The sequence below is a fragment of the Macaca mulatta genome, chromosome 8 (assembly GCF_049350105.2).
Source record: "Macaca mulatta isolate MMU2019108-1 chromosome 8, T2T-MMU8v2.0, whole genome shotgun sequence".
NCBI lineage: Eukaryota > Metazoa > Chordata > Mammalia > Primates > Cercopithecidae > Macaca > Macaca mulatta.
Window position 1 is genome coordinate 137,135,581 of NC_133413.1, and position 23,103 is coordinate 137,158,683.

The window sequence follows — 23,103 nt, forward strand, 5'->3', positions numbered from 1 at the left end:
GTAGTTCTTCCCTTAAAAGGGGTAGAGTCAGGGGAAAATCTTCATGACACTGGATTTGGCAATGATTTCTTCGCTATGATACCAAAAGCATAGGCAACAAAAGAAAAAATAGATAAATTAGACTTCATCAAGGTTAAAAACATTTGTGTATTAAAGGACACAATCAACAGAGTGAAAAGTCAACCCATAGAATGGGAGAAAATATTTTCAAATAATGTATTTGATAAAGATTAATATTCATAATATATAAAGAACTTCAACTGAACAACAACAACAACAAAATGAAATGTCTCAATTAAAAAATGGGAAAACTATTTCAATAGACGTTACTCCAAAGAAAATATACAAATGATCAGGAAGCACATAAAAAGATGCTCAAAATCATTAATCATTAGAGAAAATGCAAATCAAATTCACAACGAGATACCACCTTACACTCACTAGGATGGCTAACATCAAAAAACTGGAAGATAACAAGTGTTGGTGATGATGTAGAGGAATTAGAACCCCTGTGCATTGCTGTTAAGAATGTAAAATGGTATTCCTCCTCTGGAAATTGATATGATAGTTATTTAAAAAATTAAATAGAGAAAAAGGGCTTCTGTCATGAGTGGCCTATGTAGGGCAACCAGACTGCTCTTCATGCAAAATTGACATCAAGAGCTTTCAGAAGCATATTTCTTTTTTGGAAGTTGGGCAGCTGGTAATCATTGGTCTTGGCTCATTATTAAAAGAAAAAATTAAACAGCATTGCCATATGATCTGGCAATTTCTCTTCAGGGTATACACCACAAAGATTTGAAAACAGATGACTCAAACAGGTATTTGTACATCCACGTTCCTGGCAGTATTATTCACAATTACCAAAAGGTGGAAGCAACTCACATGTTTATTGGCGGATGAATGGATAAACAAAATGTGGTATAAACATACAATGGAATATTATTCATCCCTGAAAAAGAAGGGGATTCTAACACATGCTTCAGCATGGATTGACCTTGAACAAATTATGGTATCAGGGGATTACCTGATTATGGTATCAGGTAAAGAGGATTTTCCTTCGCGTTCCTTCTGAAAGTTTGGTAATTTGAGTCTATAAAACAAACTGACAATAGACAGATTAACAGGAGAAAAGACATACAAATTATTTATGGGCAAATGTACAGGAACCACAAAATGTAAGACTCAAAGAAGAACCAGATGACTGAGGTGTTTATACTGTACTTATGGCTTCAAGACCACTGTGTTCTCATGTCAAAGTTCACTGATGGTTCTGTCAGTAAAAATTTCACCTCAGTTCATAGAATGTTAAATTGAATGAAAACTTAGAGATTATATAGTCCAATTCTGAATGTGAAAACTGAGGTTCCTTCAAAGATGATAACCTCAGGGATGGTTCTCTTGACAGACTCTAAGCTGGATGGTTCTAAGAGAATTACAGAATGATGAGTGTTTCTGCCCCTAACCTCTGGGTTTACTAAACAGAGCATTTATTCTTGATCTCTGCCTTTTAACTGAGCCACACAAGTCTAGGACCCATAGAAGAGGAAATTTATGGGCCTATGAATCTTCATTTGCTGTTCTGGAGAGCATAATTATGACCTTTGATTTAGACATTCCCCGGAGATGCAGCTGAGCTGGTGCTAATAGCCCTTAGCTATTCACTGGGACATCATTTCTTCCCATCAGGACATTAATTCCGAGGAATGCTTTGGTTTCTCAATTGGCAATTTCCATCACTCATTTCATGACTAGTAATTAATATTCACTAAGAACTCATGGGGCATCTAATCCTTCCCAATATTGGTTAAGTATCTATTGTCAGCAAGAGAGTTAGACTTGGAGCCCAAAGTCCTAGTTTAAGTTTTGGGTCATCTCATTCAAAATTTATTTACAAGTCATGCCAATTATTTATCCTAATCACCTGATACACATGCACGTGTGCACACACATACACACACACACACACTCCAAGAAACAAAAAAACAAGCCCGAGTACGGGGGTTTACGCCTGTAATCCCAGCACTTTGGGAGGCCAAGGTGGGCAGATCACCTGAGGTCAGGAGTTCAAGACCAGCCTGGCCAACATGGCAAAATCCCGTCTCTACTAAAAATACAAAAATTAGCTGGGCATGGTGATGCGTGCTGTAATCCCAGTTACTCCAGAGGCTCAGTCAGGAGAATCGCTTGAACACAGGAGGTGAAAGTTGGAGTGAGCCGAGATCACACCACTGCACTCCAGCCTGGGCAACACAGTGAGACTCTGTCTCAAAAGAAAAAAAAAAAAGCCAGGCTCAGTAGCTCACACCTGTAATCCCAGCACTGTGGGAGGCCGAGGCTGGCAGATTACCTGAGGTCAGGAGTTCAAGATCAGCCTGGCCAACGTGGTGAAACCCTGCCTCTACTAAAAATATAAAAATTAGCAGGGTGTGGTGGCGGGCACCTGTAATTCCAGCTACTTGGGAGGCTGAGGCAAGAGAATCCCTTGAACCTGGAAGGCAGAGGTTGCAGTGAGCTGAGACCATGCCATTGCACTCTAGCCTGAGCAACAGGAGCAAAACTCCATCTCAAAAAAAAAAAAAAAAGAAAAAGAAAGAAACATATACACAGACTTTTGAAACAAAAGCACTCCATATTTTGGTATTACTTTAGTATTTTCTCATTGAGTCTACTCCACTTGATGCTGTTTCAATCTCTTAGACTTCATTTTGTTTTTATTATTGTTTTTAATGGTAGTCAAAATCACTTTAACTGATTTTTAACCTACAGATTGGAAACACTATACAATTTCAAAACAAAGAAAGATCAACTCTATATTTGTAAGCACATTTTAAAAGCAGCGCTATGTAATTAATTCTTAGGAACAACTGCTATATATAAGTATATGTAGAGAGCTAAGTTTTGTTTACTTATCTGCTTTGGGTGTTGGTGGGCTCCGTAGGTGTTTTAATCACCATTTCGCAAGTGTGAAAACTCAAGTTTGGAGAAGTCCAAGGCCACATAACTGGCAAGTGGCAGAGGCTGGGTGGAAACCCAGGGCAGCTGACACCACATTTTATACCCTCTCCACTTTTCTATGCCACAGGCATGTCTATAAGTAAGGTGTTACTGTGTCCTAAAACAATAATCAGGAAGTATTTTGAACAAGAACATTATATTTGATTGTACAAAAAAATCTAGGTTCTAAGTTCTTTCTGCCTAGGACTCTCATATGCTTTTCTAACTTTAGGGCTTGTTGGTATATCACTGCAGATGGAGATCTATACATTTAATCCAAGAACAGAAGATGAGCTACACCTCGCTCACGTCCTTCCTGGTTGGTAGTTTTCTCTGATGGTGGGAACTTGAAACAGCTGGGAGACAGTGTGCTAGTCTCCATGAAGCCTGAGATATTTTAACACCTAAATTTCAATATTCTTATTTTAGCTTCTATCATTAGAAATACCTCCCCACACTCCTTTATTTCTTTCCAAAGACATCTATTAGTGAATGGTTATAAGACACGTTGTTCCTCTCTGTCTTTACCTATAACCATCCGTCCTTGCGGTTCACATGCCTACCATACTAAACTACTTGGAGCTCTCTGATTATGACTTGCCTATTACATTTCCCTTTCTTTGTATGTGCTGTTTCCTCAGCCTAGAAAATCTCCCCTGATTTTTGACTGAAGCACTAGTTACTTCCTCTGAATCCTTCTCTAATGCCTTTGACTGATTTGAGGTTTTGTTTTTTTTTATGCTTCCATTGTGCCATATGTAAATATGTTATCCAGAGTTGATGCTATTTTATCATTTTGCAAAACAAAACTCTCTAGTTACTACAACTAAGAAATAGCAATTATTTATTCAATATCATATTGCCAAGCACTTGAAGCCACATCGATCGTTTTGCCTGCCCAGGTTCCATTTTGCCTATATCTGAAGACTGCATCAGGGCTCTGATTTGGGGATCTCCTCCTCTTCCATTGACACAGTTGGTAGAACTGCATCAGTCAAGATGACCCACAATCTCCTGGCCAAGAGAGAGCATATTATTCAAGCTACACTGGCTAGATTATCTGTTTTTTCCTAGAATTTGAATCTTAAGTGGAATGACTCATGTATTCTCTTGGTACAAAGCAATGGCAAATTAGATTGAATGTTAAGAAAAAAAAACATAACCGTAATTGCACTACTTAGCTCAAAAAGATACACATTTCTTTGCATAAAGGTACCTGAAGCCATGGACATCAGTGAGTGAGAGTTTGGAATGTGACCCCACAACTCTTTCTGATATTTGTCCAATATCACCATAGGCAATAATTCTAAACCACCTTAAAATATTTAAAACCTCTGCATAATTGAAAGATACCATAAAAAGTTAAAAGACAAGCCACCGATTGGAGACTATATTTACAACACACATAATGAACAAAGAATTAGAGCCCAAAATACATAAATAAATTTTGCAAATCAATAAGAAAAGGAAGAACAACTAAGATGAAGAATCCACAAAGGATGTGAATGAGAGTTCACAGAAGAGGAAAAATGAATGATGAATAAACATATGAAAAAATGATTACTCTCACTAATTATTAGAGGAAATAAAACAACAGAGATATCACTTCACACTGACTGGCAAATATAAAAATATATGAGTTCCAGGGGTTAGCAATGATGTTAGAGAAATCAAACTCTTTTAAAATTAAATTTTTTGTTTTTATAGATTTATTGGAGACTTGGAAAGGCAGGAGAGTTCAGGGGTGAGGGATAAGAAATCAAACTCTTATACAGCAGGTCCTTGAATAACATCTTTTTAATCAAAGTTGTTTCATTCAAGGTCATTTCATCCAAGGTCGTTTTGTGATAATGTTGATTAAAAAAATGAATTTATTATACATCGTTTTGCTTAAAGTTGCAATTTTCAAGAAGCTGGTCCTCACTTAATGTTCTTAGATACTGGCTTTGAGCGAAACATTGTAGTGCTACATTAAGGGGAGCATAAGATGATAAAATAGCTTTGCGGCACTGCCTATTAATGCTGAAGACATGCCCTTGTGCCCCAGAGAAATTCTTGCATATATTTAAGAGATGGTATGTGTAGGGATATTTATTTCAGCATTGCTCTTAGTAGCAGTGATATGTTTTGACTGTGTTCCCATTCAAATCTCAATGTCAATTGTATCTCCCAGAATTCCAATGTATTGTGGGAGGAACCCAGGGAGAGGTAATTGAATGATGGGGGCTTGTCTTTCCTGTACTATTCTCGTGATAGTGAATAAGTCTCACGAGATGTGATGGGTTTATCAGGAGTTTCTGCTTTTGCTTCTTTTTCATTCTCTCTTGCTGCCACCATATAACAAGTGCCTTTCATCCTCCACCGTGATTATGAGACCTTCCCAGCCTTGTGGAACTGTAAGTCAAATTAACCCTCCTTTTCTTCCCAGACTCGGGTATGTCTTTATTAGAAGACATTTGTCCATATAAAACCAGTCTAATACAGTAAATTGGTACCAGGAGTGGGGTATTGCTGAAAAGATACCCAAAAATGTGGAAGCTTCTTTGGAACTGAGTAACAGGCAGAGGTTGGAACAGTTTGGAGGACTCAGAAGAAGACAGGAAAATGTGGGAAAGTTTGGAACTTCCTAGAGACTTATGGAATGGCTTTGACCAAAAGCCTGATAGTGATATGGATAATAAAATCCAGACCAAGTTGGTCTCATTTGGAAATGAGAAACTTGTTGGGAACTGGCACAAAGGTGACTCTTGTTATGTTTTAGCAAAGAGACTGGTGGCATTTTGCCCCTGGCTTAGACATTTGTGGAACTTTGAACTTGAGAGAGACGATTCAGCGTATCTGGTGGAAGAAATGTCTAAGCAGCAAAGCATTCAAGATGTTAATTTGTTGCTGTTAAAAGCATTTCATTCTAAAAGTGAAACAGAGCATAAAAGTTCGGAAAATTTGCAGCCTGATGATGAAGTAGAAAAGAAAAACCCACTTTCTGGGGAGAAATTCAAGCCAGCTGCAGAAATTTGCGTAAGTAGCAAGGAGCCTAATGTTAATCCCCAAGACCATGGGGAAATGTCTCCGGGCCATGTCAGATATCTTCACAGCAGCTCCTCCCATCACAGGCTCAGAGGCCCAGAAGGAAAAAATGGTTTTGTGAGCTAGGCCCAGAATCTCCATGCTGTGTTCAGCCTAGGGACTTGGTGCCCTGTGTCCCAGCTGCTCCAGCCATGGCTGAAAGGTGCCAATGTACAGCTTGGGCTGTGACTTCAGAGGATGGAAGCCCCAAGCCTTGGCAGCTTCCATGTGATGTTGAGCCCGAGGTACAAAGAAGTCAAGAATTGGGGTTTGGGAACCTCTGCATAGATTTCAGAAGATATATGGAAATGCCTGGATGCCCAGGCAAAAGTTTGCTGCAGGGGTGGGTCCCTCATGGAGAACCTCTGCTAGGGCAGTGCAGAAGTGAAATGTGGGGTTGCAGTCCCCACATAGAGTCCCTACTGGAGCACTGCCTAGTGGAGCTGTGAGAAGAGGGCCACTGTCCTCCAGACCCCAGAATTGTAGATCCACCAATAGCTTGCACCAAATGCCTGGAAAAACAGCAGAAACTCAATGCTAGCCTGTGAAACCAGCTAGGAGGGAAGCAGTACCCTGCAAAGCCACAGGGGCATAACTGGCCAAGACCATGGGAACCCACCTCTTGCATCAGCATGACCTGGATGTGAGACCTGGAGTCAAAGAAGATCATTTTGGAGCTTTAAAATGTGACTGCCTTGCTGGATTTCAGACTTGCATGGGCCTTGTAACCCCTTTGTTTTGGCCAATTTCTCCCATTTGGAATGGCTGTATTTACACAATACCTGTATCCCCATTGTATCTAGGAAGTAACTAGCTTGCTTTTGATTGTACAGGCTCTTAGGCGGACTTGACTTGTCTCAGATGAGACTTTGGACTGTGGACTTTTGGGTTAATGCAGAAATGAGTTAAGACTTTGGGGGACTGTTGGGAAGGCTTGATTGGTTTTGAAATGTGAGGACATGAGATTTGGAGGGGCCAGGGGCAGAATGATATGGTTTGGCTGTGTCCCCATTCAAATCTCGACTTGAATTGTATCTTCTAGAATTCCCATATGTTGTGGGAGGGACCCGGGGGAGGTAATCGAATCATGGAGGCCAGTCTTTCTTGTGCTATTCTTGTGACAATGAGTAAGTCTCATATGATCTGATGGGTTTATCAGGGGTTTCCACTTTTGCTTTTTCCTTATTCTCTCTTATTGCCACCATGAAAGAAGTGCCTTTTGCCCTCTGCCATGATTATGAGACCTCTCCAGCCTTGTGGAACAGTAAATCAAATTAATCCTCCTTTTCTTCCCAGTCTCAGGTATGTCTTTATCACCAGTGTAAAAATGGACTAATATAAGTAGTTAGAAAAAAATCCAAATATCTAATACAAATTACTAAATAAAATTGTAAATAACCAATGTAAATTAGTCAGATTTCAGGTGCAGGACCTTGAAATCACTTGGGTGACTTAAGTGAGGAGGGGAACATTTAAGGGTAGTAAGTGGCTTAGAGAATCCTTGAGGGAAGCACTGAAGAAATAGCTTAGAGATGTCTGGTACGGCCTCCAGAGTCACACCTCAGAACTGGGCCCCAACAAACAGCGGCTGCCTCCTCTGAGATCAGCATACCTCTGGCTCCAGAACCAACCTGCCATAACCACAAGCAGGAAGTTGCCAAGATAAGAAGCTCGAGCTGCTGATTCTAGAACATGCTGCCTCTGTTGTGTGACCTGCCCCTGCAGAAAGGATGCCCCCCTTGGTTGTTTCTCAACACCCACAAAGCTAATGCATGGACACTGGAATCTCTGCCATCACTGGTGCAGAAAAGCCACCTGCTCTGTCCTTTCCCTCCAGCCTCTGCTTGCCAGCAGAAATGCAGGAGCAGAAACACAGCGTCCATCTCACATCTTCCTTTTGAATCTCACACAGGTGCAAACTAAGCCACATCTACAGCACTACTTCTAAGGGAGGCCGAGAAATATAGTTGGGAGCTTTCTGGGCTTTCCATTACAAGTCACACTGGAAGAAGGATAGAATAAATGTTGAGTGCCAAAGAACCATATCAGTCTGTGGTGGATACTCAGGTCCTCTGCCCAGATCCTCTCTTCGGACTGGCACACAGCTTCCCCAGTGCTTGCATTTCCAGGGGCCGAAGGCTCAAAACTAGGAACTGCCCTTGCGCACTAAGAACTGGCTCGCCCAAGGCTATGCTTCTTCCCAGGGCACAGTGGCTAATGATTGGTTAATCTGGTCATACTAAGGACACTTCACCTCCATTTGGGACAACTCTGAAGGCCATCGCATTTCCAAAGCTCCCTATGGAATAGGCTGAGACCCCTGCCACAGCCAAATCTCAGTTCAACTCTCCCTCTTCTCAGTCTTCCCCTCCTCGCTTTATGTGTATCTAAGAATACTTCCTAACAATCCTTACCATAGTTCATTTCAGTGTCTAAGAAACAAAATAAAAAGAGAGACAGAAACAGAGAGAAAACAAGAGCAGGAGGAGGAAGAGGAGGAGGGAAGGAGGAAGAAGATGGAGAATTATCTAGATCAAGCTTGTCCAACCCACTGCACTCAGGCTGCATGTGGCCCAGGATGGCTTTGAATGCAGTCCAACATACATTTGTAAACTTTCTTAAAACATTATGAGGTTTTTTTTTGTTTTTTTTTTTGCGATTTTTTTTAGCTCATCAGCTATCCTTAGCATTGGTGTATTTGATGTGTGGCCCAAGACAAATCTTCTTCTTCCAGTGTGGCCCAGGGAAGCCAAAAGATTGGACACCCCGATCTAGTTAATGGGCTATTATACTTCAATGAAAATGAGCGACCTAAGCCTGGATGAGTAAATTTGTTCAAAACTCAAAATAAAAATGTTGAGCAAAAAAGGCAAGTTGAGAAACAATGCCATATATTTTTTATGTATCCAAACATATAATAAAATAATAGAAACACGTACGTAAAGGATGAGTGTCATGACCGTTGAGAGAGGAATATGAAATGAGATAGGAGAGGAAACTCAGAGTACCTTCCATTGTATCTTTAATAGTTGATTAAAACAAGTATGACAACATGTAATGATTTGGTAGTCCTGGAATGTTGGGAACTCAGTTTATAAATATATATAAATAATGTTTATTATTTTCTATGTTTGTCTTTATGTTTTAAAAACTATAAAATGTGGGAAAAAACATTAAAAAGGAAATGGTTGGTCCTGACTCATCCTCATGTTGCATCCTCTAGGGCAGGGCATTCCTTCATGCACCATGGAGCCTGGGACTGTTCATTTCCTGACGTTTGGTAATCAATTCTTCAGTTATCTCTTTAATTCTTAGCAGAATATGTTTCTTTTCTTTCCAGTCAAAAGGCACTGATATATGACTGTATTAGATGTGTTACATTATTACTTATTTAAATAATAAATATAATAGTGAATGTAAAAATATTTTCCAAATGCTAAAGAACAATTACTGTTTACTGGAAGTTTTCAAGAGAGCATAACCTTGTTAATCAAATTCTGAAATCTGACAAAAAGAGGTATTCAGGACAAGTAGATTTGATGTCATTCACTGCTTAAGAACCTTCCAGTGCTGGGCGCGGTGGCTCACGCCTGTAATCCCAGCACTTTGGGAGGCTGAGGCAGGCAGATCACGAGGTCAGGAGATCAAGACCATCCTGGCTCACAAGGTGAAACCCCGTCTCTATAAAAATACAAAAAATTAGCTGGGCGCATTGGCGGGTGCCTGTGGTCCCAGCTACTTGGGAGGCTGAGGCAGGAGAATGGCGTGAATCCGGGAGGCAGAGCTTGCAGTGAGCCGAGATCATACCACTGCACTCCAGCCTGGGCGACAGAGCGAGACTCCATCTCAAAAAGAAAAAGAAAAAGAAAAAGAAAAAAAGAGCCTTTCAGTGATAATCGTTTGCCAGAGCATCTTAACACTGCATGTGAGGCTCATTACCATCTGGCCCACATTACCTTTTTAGAGTCGCTCCCCACTCCCACTTCATTCTGTTTCTTTAGGTTCTTGCTCCTCCTCTTCCCTCAGTCTGGGCAGCCTCTCTGTTGAAGAAACTCTTGAACATTCTGAATGCCTAGCCCCTAATCCCATGGTTTGGAGGCCTTCCCTACCCTGCATTCCTGGTAGAGGGAATTCCTCTCTTACAGCACAATGCACACAGTCCTGGAACAGCTCCTTTTTCATTGTGCCAAAAAACCTGTGTGCATACAGGGACTGTGCCTTATTCACCTCGCCATGCCCCAGACCCTGGCACAGAGCTGCTTCTCAAAATCTCAATTCCCTCCCAGAGTGCACAGCTATAACCAACAAGGAGGTCTCTTCTCTCCTAGGGATGGTCTCCTAGCCTCTCTTTGGTTACCGAACAATAGGCCAGAGTGGGGTTGATTAGTGTTTCATCTGGGTTAAGCAATCTCACATTGAAAAACACATAACATAAAATTTACCACCTTAACCATTTTAAAGTGTGCTGTTCTACGGCATTAAGTGTATTCACATTAGTGTGAAAATAGATCTCCAGAACTTTTTAGTCTTGCAAAAAAACTCTCTACCTGTTACCAAACAAGTCCCCAGAAACCAGCATTCTACTTTTTGTCTCTATTAATTTAACTAATTTATATACCCCTTATAAATGGAGATGTTTGAAAGCTCTGCCGCTTTCAGCCCTCGAGTTGTTCTCCATGATCTTCTGGAGGCATCCCAGGCTATGTCTCTGTAGATGCCAGACTTTACCCACTTGGTAAACAGTTGTCCTAGAATGACAGCACTCGGAGTCTTCTTTAAAAGCAAGGCTGGAGGAAACCTCTCACTTGTGGAGCACCTGCTGTGTGCAGCCACATCTGTGCCTGGTGTGTTTATGAGCATCAGCTTGTTAATCTCATATTCTCCAGATGAGGTGACTGAGGCTCATAGAGGGGAAGGGACTTGATTAGAATCCCATACCCAGGAAATGGTGGGGACTGGGTCTGCCTAATCTTTGCATCCTTTCCCATTCCCCTCTCGGGAAAGACATCTTGTACAATTCTACTCCAGTCACTTGATTAAATCTCCCTGTAAACTTACCCTAGACTGTTATGATCCAAGGCAAAATGACAAATGACTAGAAGGGAATAGAAATCATCCTTTAATCATCTCCAAGGCCGTAAGATGCACACTAATGACTTTCTAGGGAGGGAGGAACAGTGCTTTCAGAAGGCAGTCTCAAGTCTGGCTGAAGACTATCAATAACAATAACAATAAAACAGAGAAAGCAGGGAACACATGGAGAGGGCTGGTGAGGACTTTGACACAGTCAAAAGTTCACATTCAGTAAAGGATATTCATATTTCACGTGGAATTCCTTTGTTAGCCCAGACACCTGCAGGTCATTTGGAGAGATTTTTCAGGTTACCAGCTTGACGGTCTTTTTCAGGAGGAGAGACACTGAGCACTCCCAAGGTGAGGTCGAAGATTTCCTCTAGGTAGCCAGATAAGAAGACTAGGAGGGATGCCTAGAAAATGATTAGCAAGCACATTTCTACCTGTCTTTTCAGAACTGTGTGTCAGCCCACATTTAGCTGCTTCTTGTGAACTGAAAAGAGAGAGGTATTGAGACTTTTGTGATGGCCCCTCTAACACTGTAACACAGTAATCTGTGTGTGTGTGTGTGTGTGTGTGTGTGTCTGTGTGAGGAGGGGTGTAGGCTTCTTCAGTTTTCCCCACTTTTTTCTCTATCCTGACTGAGAAACAAAAGGTATTTTGACCTATCCAGCTGCATGATTTCACCTGTTGGCTTGAACCCGAGCTGGGGGCTTGAACATTCTAAGGCACTGATGAAGGTGTTTAGGTTGTTCAAAATATTGAAAGAAACTGCCTCTGGCTTTAGCCAAATCTCTTAAACCCTCATACAAACTCCATACCTCAACCTTCTTGATGTGGACTTAATGAAGTAGAACATCTCTTTCGTTCTGTGTCCATTGTGAGGACACGCTGAAGCCTTGTGTGTAAGTTCCCCTAATAAACGCTTTGGAATAATAAATGAATGAATGAATGAATGAATGAATGAATAAAAGCTTTAGCCTGATCACTCTATTGTTTGGTGCTTCTTTCCTTGGATTCTCAGTTGGCCCCACCTTTGAACAGTTTGCGGCTTTCCCTTTCATGAACTGCCCTGCTATGGATTAGAGTAGACAGACCACTGTGTGAATTCTTATCCAACTGAGGGCTGCTCAAGCAGCGACTGAGTCTTACTTTTAATTGTGGTGAAAGTGAGGATTAATCAGCCAAACAGATTTTACTGGAGCCCTCTGGGATGCAGAATATTGATGAAGATAATGCAAGCAGTCAGGAAGCTCTGCATGAGATTCTTTTTAAAAAATTCATGAGACAGTGGCTCACGCCTGTAATCCCAGCACTTTGGGAGGCCAAGGCAGGCAGCTCGCAAGGTCAAGAGATGGAGACCATCCTGGCCAACATGGTGAAATCCCATCTCTATTACAAATACAAAAATTAGCCAGGCATGTTGGCATGTGCCTGCGGTCCAAGTTACACGGGAGACTGAGGCAGGAGAATCTCTTGAACCAGGGAGGCGGAGGTTGCAGTGAGGCAAGATTGCGCCACTGCACTCCAGCCTGGCGATAGAGCGAGACTCCATCTTGAAAAAAAAAAATCACGAGAAAAATATAACATATTCTACAAGCATTGAATTGACAAGATACACACATACATGTTTGTATGAGTTTTCTCATGGTAGTACTTTCAACTACTTTATTAGCATTGGAGAGGATGCATCTATTCATGCGATATTTGTTGAGAGCCTACAATGAACTAGGAAAACCTGGCAGGAAGACTAGAAGATGAGCACCAAAGATGAGGAGGGGAGGGCACATTATCAGGGCACAAGGTGGAGAAGAGGGAGGATGCATTTGAAAAGAGGTTAGGACCATGCTTTTCGGAAAATATTCTCCAGGACAGAATGGTTTATTTGGTGTTAAACCATAGGCCCTGGAACTAAGTAGATGTGGATTCAGATCTCATCTTGGCTACTTCCTAGTTCTTTGCCTGGGGTTGTTATTTAAACTCTCTGTATTGTGATTTCTTCATCTATACATAGGAATGGTAAGAATATTCACATCGTAAAGTTCTACTGAGGGTCAATGGATAGGTTACACAAAGTTCTCAGCACAATGGTGAACATATAAAAAGCAGTCAGTTACATTATATTATCATTCTCATCATCATTAGTTTTATAATGAAAAGCATCCTAAGGTCAAACACATTTGAGAAGCAAACTTTTTAAAAATGTTAAATAGAATTCTTTACTGCCAGAATTTATACATTGTCCATCATGGGGTTTGGGGGAGGATTGTAAAGAGTTCAATGCTTTTCCAGTGTGTTAAGGCATAGACCTATCCTCATCCCCTCCAAGTGCCATTTTTTTTTTTTTTTCTGATGATCTTCACATCACACTCCTATAAATGCTAGTGGTCTAGGACAAAGTGAAGATTTAGATCAGAAGCCTATAAATAGTATAGGGTTCGGGGTGGGCAACTGAAAGACAGGAAAAGATGATAATTTCTGAGTAAAGGCAGGTAGGGAGAGGCAGCTATGTCTGCTTATCTAGAGAAGGACAGTTAGAAGTTGATTGGCTTTTGGACATCTTATGGTAGGAATTCTGCAAGACCAGAGGGACTGTTCCCTTGCCTCTGAGACAGTGGAGGCTGGTATTCATTCTGGTTATGCTTTGGCCTTCATGTAGACCAAGGAATCTCAACCCTCTGCACTCTTTTTCACTTCTTATGTGTCCATCCTGTTTCTGTTCTCCCACACAAATGGTCTGGGCCAGCATCTTGGCAGCAGATAATTCATTTGTTCACTCAGTCTTTCACTTACTCATTTTTTTCATTCTATTTTTCAACACATATTTCCTTCAACAAACTATTATGAGTGACTTACCAGGTGCCAGGTATAGGAATAGCTCCTGAGGGCACAGAAATGGAGAATATTCAGTCCTTGCTCTGAGGAAACACAAAGGCTCTGAGGATAGCATGTGAATTTCTATCTACCTGGGAAAAATCTCCATAAGCAATATTCTAATACAATATGATGTCTTCTATAATAAAGGTAAACAAAATATTCTTTGGATGCATAGTTTCTGTGATTCCAAGCACTCACCAATGCTGCTCCTATCATGCTGTTTATATGCTAGGATCTTCAATGATCCCATATGCTTATCCCAGGTCTTCTGGTCCCTGGGATAAGATTTCCATCTCCTTTCACTGAACTATTTATCAGCAGCCTATCTGACTGCCCCTACTCTTTCAGGGCTTGGATGTGAACTGCCTTGTATGTGACTTAACTCCTTTACAAAATTGTATTCTGGACAGCAGACATTATATCTAATATTATATTTATATGTCTCAGAGCACAAAGATCTTATAATGCATTGTGATGGTTTGAAAATTCATCCATACATTTTTTGACACTCCTCCCTTCAAGAGGTGAAGACTAATTCTCCCTATCTTGAATGTGGACTGCACCTTTGCAACTTACTTCTATTGAGCAAAATAAAGCAGAAATGATAGTATGCAATATTAGAAACTAGGTCATAAAAGATAGTGTGGGTTATGACTTCTTTTTTGAATCAGTTTCTCAGAGAGGAAGCAGCTGCTATGTCACTAGGACACTTAAAAGGTCCACGTGGTGAGGAACAGGCCTCCTGGCAACCATCACAACTAACTACCCAGTCCTGTGAGGAAGTCACATTGGAAGCAGTTCTTCCAGCCCCATTCAAGCCTTCAGATGACTGCAGCCCAAGATGACATCATGACTGCAACCCCATGAAAGGGCCTTAGCCAGAGCCACCCAGTTATGTCATTTCTGAGATCCTGACCCTCAGAAACTGTTAAGATAATAAGCACTTGCTACTTTAAGCTTCTAAATTCTGGATAGTTTGTTACATAGCAACAGATTACCAAGAATAAACACACATGTATGCTTGCTGCATGAAAGAAAGAAGATACTTCTTAGGCCACCAGTGTCATCCATGTTGCTGAATCCTATGGATACTTTTTAGTATTTATTTTATGTGTATTCAGCCACACTCAACACAGAAGCAGGAAATGTCTCTTTTCTCTTTTGAAAATTATTGGCCGGGCGCGGTGGCTCAAGCCTGTAATCCCAGCACTTTGGGAGGCCGAGACGGGTGGATCACGAGGTCAGGAGATCGAGACCATCCTGGTGAACACAGTGAAACCCCGTCTCTACTAAAACTACAAAAAAAAACTAGCCGGGCGAGGTGGCGGGCGCCTGTAGTCCCAGCTACCCGGGAGGCTGAGGCAGGAGAATGGCGTGAACCCGGGAGGCGGAGCTTGCAGTGAGCTGAGATCAGGCCACTGCACTCCAGCCTGGGCGACAGAGCGAGACTCCGTCTCAAAAAAAAAAAAAAAAAAGAAAATTATTATAAAATACTTTTGTGTAAATTCAAGTATTTTACCAATCCCACTTTCCTTCTTGCCAACCCCCAGAGGTAATTATTTTTTGAAATTTATATTTATTATCCCCATGCATGATTATCTATCTATCAATCATCTATCTATATTGATCTATCTATCTATAGATATCTATCAATCTACCAATATCTGTCTCTATATATAGATTGATAGATAATCTATATTTGGCAGTTTATTAACATTGATATGAATGATACCCTTGTGCAACCTACTTTTTTGTGAGTGCAGCTTTCTGACATTTAATCTACACTGACACATATAACACTAGAGCATTCATATTAACTGTTGTCTGGTATTCATTCTATGACTACACCATGATTTATTATTAGTGCTCCTTTGGGGGCATTTAGGCATTTTCCAATTTTTCGCTCTTAGTAACATCACTGCATTGTCATTCTTGTAGAGGAATATTTAACTCCATACATAAGAGTTTCTCTAGGGTACATATTTATTTTTAACTTTCTGGATATTATCAAAATAATTCTCAAAATGTTGTACTAACTCAAGCTTTCATCTGATGTATATACAAAGTACCATTCTTCCACATCCTTACCAACAGTTTGTATTAACAAGTTTTCTTTATTTTATTTTCTCTTTTTTTCTTCTTTCCTTCTTTCCTTCCCTTGAATTGATGTAAGATGTAATTTTTGTTGTACTATTTATAGGGAAATTGAACATCATTTTGTGTTCTTTGGCCACTTATGTTTTCACCTCTATGATTTGTTTATTTACATATTTTGCCCAATTTTCTTTTCAGTCATTTGCCTCTTTTGGATTGATTGGTAAGAATTATTTATAAATGATGTGTATTAATATTTTCTTAAATAAATGGATAGCCTGTCTGGGACTAATTTTAAAAAAGAAACTGTGATGTCTTTCATAAGCAGAAATTTAAAATTTCAATGTAGGCAAATGTAGTCTTTTACAGTTTAGGCATTTTGTATCCAGTTTAAGAAATCATATACTCCTTGGTATGAAAAGGTGGTTACATGTTTTTGGATACACAGATTTTACTTTCTCACATTTAGGTTATTAATTCATGTGAAATTGTTTGGAGTAGGTGTTATATAAAGATCTTACTATTTTTTAAAATTAATATCATTTCCTCAGCTTTATGTATTGTATACTGCATTATTTCCCCACTGATTGACTGCATTCAAGCATCAAAATGGCCACAGATCTGTTTCTGAAGTCTCTGTTTTATACCATTGGTTATTTTTATCTGTTAATCGGCAACTGCCATACTGTTTTAATTGTTATAAATTTCTTACAAAGTTTGATATATTATCCTATAAATCATATTTGTCATAGATACTCTTGACACTTTTCTTGTACGAATAAATTAGAAACAGCTTGTTTTGTAAATAGCTTTTTGTGATTTTGATTAGAATTGCATTTTATCTTAGATCAATTTCAGGAGAATTGACATTGCAATAATATTGGGGTCCTCCATAAATATGGCTATCACCAATTAATTTAGATCTTTTTAAATGTACTTATAAAGTTTTGTAAATTTTTTCTTAAAGAACTCACAAATCGTCTACTAGAAATGGCATTTTAAGCACATTTTAAGCTTTTGATTTCTGATATAACAATTGTATAAGATAACAATTGATTTTTTAATCAACCCCTTTTTCTTCAACTTTGATGTGCTTTCTATTAATTCAAACCAAGATTTTCCACTTAAATTATCTTATTGTCTGTTAAAAGCAATGGTCTTGTTTTTTCCTTTCTGATCTTTATTCTTTTCAATTTTTCTGTTTTACTGTTCTGGCTAGAATATTCATTACAATGTTTAATGGAAATCACAGAATATATTCCTGACATATTCCTAATGTTTTATTATAAAGTGTGATGTTTCTGTAGGTTTATGGTAGATATTCTTTATTAGAACCTTATTTTCCTTCATAGCACTTCATAAAATTTGACTATGTAATTATTTTGACTATATAATAATTAAAACATAATATTTGTATATTATTTTTGTAAATACTTGTTTAATGATCACTTCTGTCTAATTTTGTTGCTGGAACATAAATAGGTTTAAGTAACTCTTTAGTAAAGAAATGAGTGCATCCTTAACTTGATCACTTTACACCTCTAATGAAGTTCAGGTAAAGTTATTTCCCCAGTCTCATCCCCTGCCTTAAGCTATGATGTTAAATTCACAGCTGAAAGAGGCCTTAGACCTTATTTATTCTAAACCACTCATGTTTCCGATTGGAAGTCTGCAAATCACAAAAGTTAAGTGACTTCCCTGAAGTTACTCACACTGAGGTCTCAAGAAGGCTTTTATGGTCCTTCTGGAGATGACCCTTATCTACTTGAACAACCTCATGTTTCAGATTTTCTTGTCTTATATTGCTATGAGTGACTTCAGTATGTCTTGCTCTCTCTTTCCTGAATCTTCATACTTGTTTTTTCTTTTTCTGGACCAATCTCCACAATCTCCTCATACCCACCCACCTTCCCTTACCTATTTCCTTCTGATCTCAGGTCTTGGTAAAAATATCACTTGCTCCAGAAAGCCTCCCATGACATGCTCACACTTGCAGTATCTAAAACCTATACTTCTCCCATCATAGCGTTTACTTCATTTTAAGCTATCACTTTTAAAATTATCTACTGACATACTGGACTTAAGAATTCTGTGCAGAAAGTCGCTGCACCAATCTTGCTCACGCTTTTATACCCAGTACCTAGCCCAGTTTTCAGTGCTTAATAAATAGGCCAGCAATGAATACACTTTCAGTCAGTGAATTTATATATTTTCCTTTATAAAAATAAAAGGTCTCTGCTTTTATTAGACTGATAAATATTCAAAATTCTGGTTGGAGATAAAGGCAGCCCTTGCTTGATATGGTAAATGTGTATCTGAAGAAGTAAATTAAATTACTTTTAAATGTTCTAAAAGAGATTGCTATTTAAAGGGTTTATTTAGTGGATCCTTTCATGAAGCAAAAAATGTAATTTTAAAAGTAAACATTGCTTACCCTTTTAGCCTCTAAGACTATTGGAGCTTGTAGAGCCTCAGGGCGTTGATGGCATCTGCCTATGGCCGAGGGGGATGGAAGTAGCAGTTCTTGCTGGATGTGGGAGAAGATGAAACACAATGTTTGAACATTAACCTCACTGGCATATTTTCCCAAAACATTTATGAGACAGATTTTTGACCTCTCGATAGAAATCAAGGATGCCAATCCTATTTACAGATGAGGGAACTGGGAGATCTTGCCCTTTTTCTTTGAAGAAATCTAGTAAGGACAGGTAGTCCCCAAATCACCACATCACAGAATATCAGGATTGGAAGACATTTCTGAGATCAACTGGTCCAATCCCCCGTGGTAGAAATGGGGAACCAAGGTCCAGCTGTAATTAACCAAGGTCCAGCTGTAATTAATCTTGCCAAGTTCAACAAAATTATTTACTGATTGTCTGGACTGAAACACAGACCTTAGGACTCTGAGTCGGATGATCTCCCTGCTTACGAACTGATTTCCTTATTCAGAAGTCGAACAATCTCAGGATTGAGATCCCTTAGAATGTGTGCAGCACCCTAGTTGAGAACATAAAGTGTGGAACCAGAAAGACCTGAATTTCAGTTCAAGCTCCCTTACCTCAGTGACTTTAGGCAATTTATACTCTCTCTAGGAGTCTCACTTTCCTCATCTGCAAAATAATACACAGTAATAGTATCTACATTATAGAGTGTGTACATCCCTTATAAGGTGATGTACACAAGAAGCTTGGATGAGAGCCTGGCACACAGCAGAAGCTCAGTAGTGGTGACAATGATGATGATGAAGAGGATGATGGTAACAGTAATGATAATGAGGATGGTTCTAATGATGAATGGGCTTTTTACTTTATTACTTCCTCCTACCCGTAGATAAATGGGCACATGTCCATCTTCTGTAATCTGAGATACTTAACTCAAAAATGAACCCCAAATTGAAACAAGTGACTAGAAAGAGGTGGTTGTAGGTCTTACATGGATAGCAATTACCTGCGTTTAAACTTGTTAAAAGTTAATGTGCTGCTTACAGCTTCCAATCCAACTAAGCTGATGTCTAGCTCCTGCCTTAAAAAAAAAAAAAACCTACTGAAGAAAGACAATTATTTTCTTCTCTTTTCTAGTTCTCCTCTCACCTCTGCCTTAAAAAATTAAACAAACTCTTAGCACACAAATTAATAAGTAAATAAGGTGCTAAGAAGAGGCTTAATGTAAATCCAGCTCTCAGGAAAGGTGAGAGGAACATTCTATAGGTTCCAGTGTTAATGATGATTATTTTATAGTTTTCTTCTCCTTTCTCTACCAGCTTTGATCAAGGCTAGGAAAAATGGGACACAGAGCTTCCAAGGGAGCTGATTTCTAGGACATTGCTGGTTCCCAGGAGAACATATTCTTAAGACCACTTTATTTTTCCAACACAAAATTTCTGTTTCTGCTTCTCAAAAATTTTAAAAGAATTTACCCTCTTGGCTGCTTCCCCATAAAACATCAGCTCAAATAACATGGAAAGAAAGGATAATATTTTGTATTATGACATTAGATTTGAGTGTAGCCACAGTCATTTGGAAAAGCATCACAAAATGTTAAAATGACTAATGATGGCACTTAAGCTGTGGTAACGAATTTCCACCTGAAATCTGAGAAACATTGTGGAGCAGCAACTCATTCATGTGCCACAATGGTCCATTCGCTGTGGCCCCAGATGAGAAAGACATCATCCAGGATAAATGTAACATGTAGTCATAAAGTCAGGCTTACCTGGCTGAATTCAGTGGTATGTATCGCTAAAGCCTTGGCATTATCCCTACTCGGCTCCTGGCATCTCTTTGTATTCTTTCATGCTGTCCTTGACCATATATAATCAGACTGTTTCTTGGATTGAGAGCCGATCTCATCATTCTTATAGATGCTGGTTCTGGTGTTGCTTGGTTGTGGACTTCATTCTCCTAAAGTTCCGCAGCAGGGCAAGTGAAGCACTGCTTTGTGCTCCAGCTGCTCCACCAGTCTCATCATTTGCCAAGCATGTGCCCTTCAGCTCATCCACCAGGTTACTATCCCTTCTACCAAGAAGGATCCCAGGGAAGGCCTTCTTCAGGGGCTCCACTATACAGACAAGGGATGCATCTCAATCTAAGAGAAACAAGCCCTAGGAGGACCATCAGACAATTAAACTAACTCACTCTTTCTTTTCCTTCCTTCCTTCCTTCTTTCCTTCCTCCCTCCCTCCCTTCAGAATTTTCAGAGACAGACTGATTTACAGAGAGCTGTGAGACATGAAGAGAAAGGTTATGTGGAGTAAGAGGCCTGGGGCTGCAGGGGTGGGGGTTGGTCATCTTAAGCCATGTACAAGCTGATACGTAAGTAGAATAATAATTTTGAGCAAAACTAGAACAGAGTAGTTGCATGCAGAAAGGCAGAAATGACATGAAAGAGAATTGAAGTGAGAGCTTTCATTTGAGAAGCAGAGGGAGTGGTCATATTGCCTGTGCATGAATAGCCACCTCAATGCCCCAGATGGACAATGGGTCTTTGTCTTGGAGTTCTAGGAGTCAAATTCTATACTTTCAAACTCCCTTCCTCCTTCCCTTCTCTCTTTCCCTTCCCTTCCCTTCTTCTCTCTCTCCTCTCCTCTGGTCTCCTCTCCTCTCCTCTCTCCCCTCTCCTCCTCCCCTCTCCTCTCCTTTCCCCTCCTCTCCTCTCCTTTTCTTTCCTCCTGTCCCTTTATTTTCTTCCTTGTCCTCCTTCCCTTTCTTCCTCCTTCCTTCTCTCTCTCTTGTTAGGCTGAGTGGGTTTATTTTCTTTAGTTATAGTGGCCTTTTCAAGTCCACATATCACACACTTCTATGCACCATTTCTTTTCATGTGTCAGTTCCTTCGACACTTCTGCCTTTCCTCCTCTATTACCTGGAAAGCCCATATTCACCCTTCAGGAATCTGTTCACATTAGCGTTAAAAAACTTTCCTCAGCATCTGCAGGCAGGGTAAGTCATTCCTTACTCTTGTTTCTATCACAGGGTCATCCTGCATTGTGGGTTCTGTAACTCCCAGCCTCAGGCCCCTTCACTTCTCTTCATGTTCTACTGCTAATTGGCAGATTGTCCTGGTCCTTTTCTCACATATTCTTCAGAGAGGGACTCTGGTTGATAACCGTGGATTGACCCCCAATGCTCAGATTTCACCCTGAGTTGATGCGCTGTCCCCTGTCCTCAAGAAGCTCTTCTATTCTTGTGCATCTTAATATAACTGTGCCTAACACTAGAATGAGTGCACCTCAAGTGCTTGCAGCATGCAATGAATGAATGATGGTCCCTGTGGGGAAATAAAAAAATACCTCAAAATTATTATTTTCTTAAATTTAAAGTTTCGTTTGTGAAAAAGTCTTTGTATACATTAGTTAGACATTAACACAAGTAATAAAGAGAAGTTATGATAGATGATACTCATACAAATAAAATATTGCCATCCTTATGAAACTAAAAACTAAAAAAAAAAAAGTTCTACAATTATTTGTACTCATTATCAGTGAAACCAATTGTAGTAGAAGAACTCTATGACCCTAATAATTTTCTGGGATCTCTTCTTTATTCAACTTGAGAAATTGTTTTGCCCCCAACTACAACTATGTGGTTATAGTGGCAATTTCTGGTCTGAGGACTTCAGCTGGTTGATGGGGGTGGAAAATGTATCATAAGTTAAACCCAATCAAATTTTGTATTTTGACTTTTGGGGGGAGAGTCTGTGTGAGGGGTTGGGACACAGTCCTTTTTGGGTAAAGTTAAAAGAGATGAGGTCTGTGAGTCTCTAGCCACCATATTTTGTCCATGTTTGCCCTCTGCCAAAAGGATCAAGTGTACCTGAGAGACAAAAGATGACCCAACCCTGAGAGAAAGAAGCAGAGATGAGATGTGGAGGTTTCCTGGAATGTTCGAGTGCTTCCAATTGTTTCTGAGACTACCTGCAGCTTAGCCCTTTATGCATTTAAAAGAAGTTTCCAATCATTTACTTTTGTTTTAAAGCTAAACCCACTCAAGTTGAGTTTTTGTCACTTGCTACCAATTGTCTTTATACAGTATAGTTGCACAGATGCTAATAATACTGCTGCATATCAAGGACAGAGTACTGGTTATGCTTGATCTCATTTCCCAGCTATTTCTATTTCTCAGCAACTCAAGAACACATTTCAGAACACAAGATAACCACTTATTTTTATAGCAGTTGTATTAGTCTCTTTTCACACTGCTGATAGAGCATGAAAATTTGCAGAAGATAGAGGTTTACTGGACTTATGGTTCCACATGGCTAGGAGGCCTCACAATCATGGTGGAAAGCAAGGAGGAGCAAGTCACATCTTACATGGATGTCAGCAGGCAAAGAGTTTGCACATGGAAATTTTTTTTTTTTTTCTTTTTAGACAGAGTCTTGCTCTGTCATTCTGGCTGGAGTGCAGTGGCACAGTCTCGGCTCACTGCAATCTCCACCTCCCTGGTTCAAGCAATTCTTCTGCCTCAGCCTCCTGAGTAGCTGGGAGTACAGGTGAGCACC

The 23,103-nt window shown here is 39.8% G+C and overlaps 1 non-coding gene across 1 annotated transcript; it reads left to right on the top strand.

Annotated features, from left to right (window-relative positions):
• The first annotated feature begins 590 nt into the window (after nucleotides 1-590).
• On the top strand, nucleotides 591-727 carry LOC114680504 (U11 spliceosomal RNA). The gene has a single exon (XR_003732722.1). It is a non-coding gene; the product is annotated as a U11 spliceosomal RNA (small nuclear RNA).
• Nucleotides 728-23,103: the final 22,376 nt, after the last annotated feature.